This window comes from Poecilia mexicana, unplaced genomic scaffold, assembly GCF_051168715.1.
Source record: "Poecilia mexicana isolate PSO_F unplaced genomic scaffold, ASM5116871v1 scaffold_12, whole genome shotgun sequence".
Taxonomy (NCBI): Eukaryota; Metazoa; Chordata; class Actinopteri; order Cyprinodontiformes; family Poeciliidae; genus Poecilia; species Poecilia mexicana.
In genome coordinates, this window is record NW_028263381.1 from 22,022,588 (window position 1) to 22,031,251 (window position 8,664).

At 42.6% G+C, this 8,664-nt stretch overlaps 2 long non-coding RNA genes across 2 annotated transcripts; both read left to right on the top strand.

Moving 5' to 3' along the window:
* The first annotated feature begins 770 nt into the window (after positions 1–770).
* LOC148156077 (uncharacterized) lies at positions 771–2,113 on the top strand. Its single transcript, XR_015764757.1, has 3 exons — positions 771–883; positions 1,592–1,723; positions 1,877–2,113. It is a non-coding gene; the product is annotated as an uncharacterized LOC148156077 (long non-coding RNA).
* A 4,144-nt stretch (positions 2,114–6,257) lies between these two features.
* On the top strand, positions 6,258–8,664 carry LOC148156078 (uncharacterized). The gene is made up of 2 exons (XR_015764761.1): positions 6,258–7,561; positions 7,709–8,664. It is a non-coding gene; the product is annotated as an uncharacterized LOC148156078 (long non-coding RNA).

The window sequence follows — 8,664 nt, forward strand, 5'->3', positions numbered from 1 at the left end:
TTTGTTTGAGTTTCTGATTATTTTCAGTTTCGATTTAGAGTTTCTCCAGTTTCTGTAGCAGGAAACAAAGACTAATGTTTAGTTTGTGGCTTTGTTTGATTTTTCATATTTTTTTATTTTGTATTTGAAGTAGATTCTTTTATGGTTTTATATTATTTTTGATGACAAAGAAACCAGAAATCAATCAGTTTAAACTAAATTATTTAGTGTTAAAGGGTCCAAATAGTGAAGGTTCAGGTTTCCAGCTGACAATCAGCTTCTTCAAGCTGCTGACCTTTGACCTGGAAGCAGAAAGAATGAACTTAGTTTTTCAATGTAATCTGAGCTCATTTTAAGATCTGCTGAGGAACAAATTATATTTTATTCATGTCCTGATTAATGAAACCTTAGAACTGGTTCTGGTTCTGATCTCATTTTACCTTCACTAACATTCCTGGATCATTAAGAACAAAACACTTCATCCAATTTTAATAAACAGACATCATGTATTTTATAGTTTCACCACCAGATAAAGACTAAAGCCCATCAATGAAGAGTCCAGTTGCTTCCACATTAAAACCGGTTCTGGTTCCATTGTAGCTGATCAGAACCTGGATCAGCAGAATAACAGCAGCAGAGAGTTTGTGTTCAAACTGGGAGTCGTGATCATGGTTCATGTCTTCACATGTCAGGAGATAAAATGTTTTTCTGACTCAGTCAGACCAGATTCCTCAACAAGACCCAACATGAAACTCTGAGTTTTGGCTCATTTCTCCTCATGATACTTTCAGTTTAACCTCAACTGTTCAGGTGTGGCACCAGTCTGGTTCTACTGTGGTTCTGTTGGGTTTCAGTTTGTTGTTCAGATGTTCTTCTTCAACTATTTGGATCGTTTGCACAAACTGTAAGTTTGATTTATTTCCTATGTGAACTTTGTCTCCAGGAACTTGTTTCTATCTGATGGTTGGTGAACAAATTCACTTCTGATTTCAGCTCAAAATTTAATCTCTCTGATGCTTGAAGGTTATTCTAAAGGATTATTAGAATATTGATGAACTGGAATCTAACATGATGAACACATAATGTTTCTGGATTTTCTTCTCTGATTTAATTATTTTCTATTTTCTAGAATCAAACTCTGATCTCCATTACTAAATTCAGAAACATTTTCCTGCTGCTTAATTTCAAAATGAAACATTGTTAAAATATGTTTGATTCAGTCAGATTATTAAATAGTTCATCTAAACGGAACAGATAATCCACTTGTAGTTTAATGACTGTGAGCAAAAATAGTTCCTGATGTTCAGGTTGAATCAGTGAATGTAAATGTTGCTCCATGTCTCCATCTAGTGGACTGATAGTAAAAGTGCAGGTTGAACCAGTGAATGTAAATGTTGCTCCATGTCTCCATCTAGTGGACTGATAGTAGAAGTGCAGCAGCTGATGCAGCTTCCTCTGCCTCTCTGCTGTCTGACTGCATTCACCTGACACTGATATGAAGCAGAGAAGAAGAGCCAATCAGAGGAGGAGCAGCTGATCTTTTTCCAGCACTAATGATGTAAAGGATGATCAGAGTTGATGTGCAGATGAATGATGTGTGTTTCCTCTGCAGGTGAAGCTAGAAAGTGTGTGTGAGCTGATGTGAATTCAGCAGCATGGATCAGTGTGAGGACAGAGAGGAGGGAGTCCCTCCCTCTAAAACCACTCTGTGTGGGGAAGATGAGAGCCAGAGCAAAGGTCAGAGGTGAGGTCACCATCTCTAACTGTCCACAGCCCTTTTCACACAGCGTTCACTATATCAGGCCAAAACAGACGTGGTGATGAAGCTGCTGCTGCTCCTCTTTGCTGCTTCATCCAGACTGAACAGATTCAGTTTTAATCATCATGTTTCTGTCAGGATCCATCAGAGACTCAGACCAGAACCAGGACCAGAACCAGAACCCAGCTGTGTGTCCTTTAAGAGCAACAGGTCAATGGGTCTTCCCATTAACTTTAAATCTCCTGGATCTCCACCATCAGAGAGGTGAGCTGTTTCTACCTGCTGTAAACTGAACCAGTAAGTTTCAGATGTTCCCAGTTATATTTACAGAGTTTTGATCCATTATCTAAACCAGCTGCTCTGTTCTAATGAAAACACCTTCATATCTTCATCTCTGGGGATGATGATGATGTTCTGCTGCTTCCTGGCTCCATGTCAGACTAACAGTGGGACACATTTCCACCAGCCACTGGGAAATACCTGGTAAACCAGTCTGGTCTATCAGGACTTGGTTCCTGTGTGCATTGTGAGATCAGTTCAGCAGGAAGGAAAGCTTCATGATGTGGTTGGTAAGATCTGCTGGAACTCAACCAGACTGAGCTGATGTGGACCATCAGAGGTTCTGCTGGTTCTTAGTGGATCAGCAGGAACCTTAAATCTTTACTTGGATCATCTGGTTCACTGCTCACATCCAGATATCACTTCATGGACTTTTACCTTCTGATTGTCTCTGTGTGGACAGATATAATGTGAGCTCACTGGCTTCCAGGATCTACAGGATCCATTTTAAATCCTCTAGAACAGGGGTGGGCAACTCCAGGCCTCGAGGGCCGGTCTCCTGCAACTTTTAGATGTATCTCTACTTCAACACACCTCAGACAAATAATGAAGTCATTAGCAGGACTCTGGAGAACTTGACTGCACTGAGGAGGTGATTCAGCTATTGGATCCAGGTGTGTTGGGCCAAGGAGACATCGAAGAGTTGCAGGACACAGCCCCTCGAGGACCAGGATTGCCCACCCCTGCTTTAGAACATCCAGGAGAGGATCCCACATGGACACACCCACATATCTCAGAGCTGCTCCATGTCCACATCACCTCAGATCCAGTCATCAGATCTGCTGACAGTGTGGACAGTTTGAAGTCCAAGTTCAGCACCAACTTTTTAAAATGTCTACTGGTGATTCTGGTGTTACTGGTCTTCATCCTTGTAGTTCATCTTCCTCTTTCTAACTTCTTTGTATTGTGTTCATGTGATGCTCTGTTTTCTGCTTTAATGTGACACTCTTAGTTATTTTAGTAGTAAATATTGCTGGATGAATATTTCCTGCCTTCCTGATTGTTCCTGGTTCCTCCACAGAGTGGACCAGCAGAGCTCAGAGGTTCCCAGTGGTCCGTCTGCCCAGCAGCATCAAACACAGCTGGACTCCATATTTATGGTCTGTACATGAACAACAACTACTTTTCCATGGTTCTGTTCACAGTCGTCTCCATGCTGCACTTTGTAGACCAGAGGACTGTCAGTCTGTCCAACATCCATCTGGTGTTTGGCTCCATGATTTCAGTCTGATGTTTCCTTCATCTATTATTCTGTTCCAGCTGCTGGAGGAAAACATTGTCACTTTTGTGAAGAACGAGCTGAAGAAGATCCAGAAGGTTCTGAGCCCAGATTACCCAGAATGCTTAGAGACTCAGAGAGAGGATGATGAGGTGCTGAGAGGTGTTGATGAAGAGCAGAGGAGGAGCAGCAGAGAGGCAGTGATGAAGATCACACTGAACTTCCTGAGGAGGATGAAGCAGGAGGAGCTGGCTGACCGTCTGCAGAGCAGTAAGAGGATTTCTACAAAGATTTGACCTGATGGATAAATGACATATTTACTGATGTCTGAAGAAATGGAATCACATTTATTTAAATCATCTTCAGAAGGTATTTTTGTTTAATCTCTGACTTTACTTTTTTGTGTAAATTTAGAACATCTTGCTGCAGTTTGTCAAGATCAACTTAAATCAGGTCTGAAGAAGAAGTTCCAGTCTGTGTTTGAGGGGATTGCTAAAGCAGGAAGTCCAACCCTTCTGAACCAGATCTACACAGAGCTCTACATCACAGAGGGAGGGACTGGAGAGGTCAATGATGAACATGAGGTCAGACAGATTGAAACAGCATCCAGGAAACCACACAGACCAGAAACAACAATCAGACAAGAAGACATCTTTAAAGTCCCACCTGGAAGAGATCAACCAATCAGAACAGTGATGACAAAGGGAGTGGCTGGCATTGGGAAAACAGTCTTAACACAGAAGTTCACTCTGGACTGGGCTGAAGACAAAGCCCACCAGAACATCCACTTCATATTTCCATTCACCTTCAGAGAGCTGAATGTGCTGAGAGAGAAAAAGTTCAGCTTGGTGGAACTTGTTCATCACTTCTTTACTGAAACCAAAGGAATCTGCAGCTTTGAACACTTCCAGGTTTTGTTCATCTTTGATGGCTTGGATGAGAGTCGACTTCCTCTGGACTTCCACAACAAGGAGATCCTGACTGATGCTACAGAGTCCAGCTCAGTGGATGTTCTGCTGACAAACCTCATCAGGGGGAAACTGCTTCCCTCTGCTCTTCTCTGGATAACCACACGACCTGCAGCAGCCAATCAGATCCCTCCTCAGTGTGTTGGCATGGTGACAGAGGTCAGAGGGTTCAATGACCCCCAGAAGGAGGAGTACTTCAGGAAGAGATTCAGAGATGAGCAGCAGGCCAGCAGGATCATCTCCCACATGAAGACGTCACGAAGCCTCCACATCATGTGCCACATCCCAGTCTTCTGCTGGATCACTGCTACAGTTCTGGAGGATGTGTTGGAGACCAGAGAGGGAGGAGAGCTGCCCAGAACCCTGACTGAGATGTACATCCACTTCCTGGTGGTTCAGACCAAAGTGAAGAAGGTCAAGTATGACAAAGGAGCTGAAACAGATCCACACTGGAGTCCAGAGAGCAGGAAGATGATCAAGTCTCTGGGAAAACTGGCTTTTGATCAGCTACAGAAAGGAAACCTGATCTTCTATGGATCAGACCTGACAGAGTGTGGCATCGATATCAGAGCAGCCTCAGTGTACTCAGGAGTGTTCACACAGATCTTTAGAGAGGAGAGAGGGCTGTACCAGGACAAGGTGTTCTGCTTCGTCCATCTGAGTGTTCAGGAGTTTCTGGCTGCTCTTCATGTTCATCGGACCTTCATCAACTCTGGAGTCAACCTGATGGAAGAAACACAAATATATAAAAAGTTTTCATTATTTCATAAACTTAAACCAAAGTCTCTCCATCAGAGAGCTGTTGACCAGGCCTTACAGAGTCCAAATGGACACCTGGACATGTTCCTTCGTTTCCTCCTGGGACTTTCACTGCAGACCAATCAGAGACTCCTACAAGGTCTGCTGACACAGACAGGAAGTAGCTCACAGACCAATCAGGAAACAGTTCAGTACATCAAGGAGAAGATCAGTGAGAATGTGTCTGCAGAGAAAAGCATCAATCTGTTCCACTGTCTGAATGAACTGAATGATCGTTCTCTAGTGGAGGAGATCCAACAGTCTCTGAGTTCAGGAAGTCTCTCCACAGATAAACTGTCTCCTGCTCAGTGGTCAGCTCTGGTCTTCATCTTAGTGTCATCAGGAAAAGATCTGGATGTGTTTGACCTGAAGAAATACTCTGCTTCAGAGGAGGCTCTTCTGAGGTTGCTGCCAGTGGTTAAAGCCTCCAACAAAGCTCTGTAAGGACACACATTGTTACTGCAGGTATTTGTTAAAGAAATTTGTTAGTGATGAGGTAAATTTTGAGTCATGCTTCATCAGTTTATTTACTGGTTCATTATCTCCACAATCTTAGCCGCTAGCAGATGATGAGTAAAAGAGAGACCGGCTCCCATAGGTGACTATTCTTAAAGCTACATGTTCAAAGAGCAGAAATTATTTTTGAAACTGAACTGGATTAATGCTGTTCATTATGGAAATTAATGTTCATCTTTCCAGCCTCCTTACTGACTGCTGTATCTCAGTCTTGTAAGTCTGGAGGCCAACTAAAAAATAAACCCGTTCTCTATACTTGTATCATAAAGATGTGAAAAATATGACATTTTACTTCAATCTGTGAAAAAAGAACATTGTTGTCTGAAACAAAAAGCATAAATTTTGAAGAATTATTTAATATTTTCCTCATTGTCTCCTCAGACTGAGTGGCTGTAACCTCTCAGAGAGAAGCTGTGAAGCTCTGTCCTCAGTTCTCAGCTCCCAGTCCTCCAGTCTCAGAGAACTGGACCTGAGTAACAACAACCTGCAGGATTCAGGAGTGAAGCTTCTCTCTGCTGGACTGAAGAGTCCAAACTGCAACCTGGAGACTCTCAGGTAACTCTGGGCTCTTGACAAATTGCTGCATCTTAGGAGCAAAAAGAAGAATTATTACAGACCTTGGGCTCTACCTCAATGTTCTCATCATCTCATCATGTGATGAATTGTGTGTCTGCAGCTTATCAGGCTGTTTGGTCTCAGAGGAAGGCTGTGCTTCTTTGGCCTCAGCTCTGACCTTTAACCCCTCCCATCTGAAAGAGTTGGACCTGAGCTACAATCATCCAGGAGACTCAGGAGTGAAGCTGCTGTCGGCTGGACTGAAGGATCCAGACTGGAGACTGGAAGCTCTCAGGTATGGAGGAACCTGCTGCAGGAGCAGAGAAGGTCTGATAGAGGAGGAAGAGGAGAAACGTCTTTAGTCTGATGGGAAACATTTAGTTTGAAGAGAAATATTTAGTTTGATCATTAAATATTTAGACGCCTCATCTGGAGGCAGAGATCATTACCCAGTTTTCTGGAATATTCTCCTGACTAAGAACGGCTCACAAGGAAAATGAAAGAGTGGGATGGATTTAATAGAGTTTAATAGGGACTCTGACTAAATGAATCAAAGTGAAGTTCAGTTAGATTTCCATGATGATCTACTGATGACAGAAAGGACTTTAAAACAATATTTGATGGAGCTCCAGACCAATCAGCCCCAAGGAGCAAAGATGAGAAGAAAAGTAACTCCATGTTGGTCAGATGGATGTTTAAAAGTTCAGAGAGAGAAATAAAGATTTTGAACTAAACTCACAAGTGTGTATAGCGCCACCTGGTGGTGCTGGTTGGTAGAGGAAGTGCTGAAAGGTTGGAGGTGTTTGTCAGAGGTGTGTGATGATGGAAGCCTCTCCCTGGTTTGTGAGTCTGAGCTCAGAGATCAAATGTTTGGTTCTTGTTGAACTCTTTGTTGAATGTGATGCAGCTTCTCCTTTTTAATGTTTGTATTTCTGGATATTCCAGTGAGGCCACAGCAGGTTTTCAGCAGCAGGTTGTTTAGTGTTTCATTCCTTCATCTGTGTGTGGGAGTGTGGATGGAGCAGGTATCCAGGTGTTGATCAGAGTTTAGATTGATTGGATTTTAATGCTGATCATTAAATCAGGTTGAGCTTCCAGAAATGTTTCCTTAGTTTCCTGATGTCCTTTTAGGCTTCAGTGAGTTTCTTCAGGTTGTTACTGAGGGATTTCCTTTCTCCTCTCTGTTGGAGCTTTTCCTGTGTTTGGAGAAATGAGTTGTGCTGCAGCAGCACCAACTGTCCTTCCTACATCCACTGCAGTTTGCAATCCAGATGTTGGACTGTTCCTGTCTCAGTGGAGGACAATGTGTGTCTGAGAGACATGTAATGTCCATGTTTGCTGCTGAAAGAGACTGATGGTCTGACCCCCCTCCTCCTTTCAGGGTGGAGCCTGCTGGAGGCCGATTCTTGACACCAGGTCTGAGGAAGTGTAAGTGTGTTTTTCATCTGATTCATGACAACAAAGCAGCTCACATTCAACCATCTTCAACCTGTCACATCACTCATTCAGGATCATCATCAAAGATCAATAAATGATCAATAACTGCAGCTGGATTGTGTTTGTTCTCTCCATCAGATTCCTGTCAACTCACCATCGACACAAACACAGTGAACAGAAACCTCAAACTGTCTGAAGACAACAGGAAGGTGACGTTAGTGAAGGAGCTTCAGTCATATCCTGATCATCCAGACAGATTTGATTACTGGAATCAGCTGCTGTGTAGAACTGGTCTGACTGGTCGCTGTTACTGGGAGGTTGAGTGGAGAGGAAGAGTTGATATATCAGTGAGTTACAGAAGAATCAGGAGGAAAGGAAACAGTACAGACTGTTGGTTTGGATTGAATGATCATTCCTGGAGTCTGATCTGCTCTGATGTTCATGGTTACTCTGTCAGGCACAATAACATAGAAACTCGTCTCTCCTCCTCCGTCTCTAACAGAGTATCAGTGTATGTGGACTGTCCTGCTGGCATTCTGTCCTTCTACAGAGTCTCCTCTGACTCACTGATCCTCCTCCACACCTTCAACACCACATTCACTGAACCTCTGATTCCTGGATTTGGTGTCTGGTCCAGTTCTGGTTCCTCTTCAGTGTTTCTTTTCTGATTTGAGTCTAAAGATTTTCCTCCTGTCAGAGAAACTCTCTCACTGTTGAACAGATAGTTCATCTCTACAATCTATTTCTTGGTGAAACTTTTTTGATTGAGTCCTTGGAAAATTTTCTTTTTCCAGTCCTTTAAAGATGGAAGCTGGGATTATTCCAGGATTATTCCATGATCCTCGTGTTTTCCTATTTGTTTCCAGTCAAAGCTTCACACTGAATATCAAGATGTTGTTTCTCTTATTTTTTCCTCTCACTCATCAGATTTCATTGAAATGTTGATCAGTTTTTCTTTCTGAACATTTTCTGTTTCTGTCGGCTCCTATTTTTCTAAACTCGTCAGATTTGAATATTAAATCTTCCTTTTGTTTATTTGCTGCAGTTTTTCTTCATGTGTTTTAGAGAAATAAAAACATTTTTCTTCTTCTGCA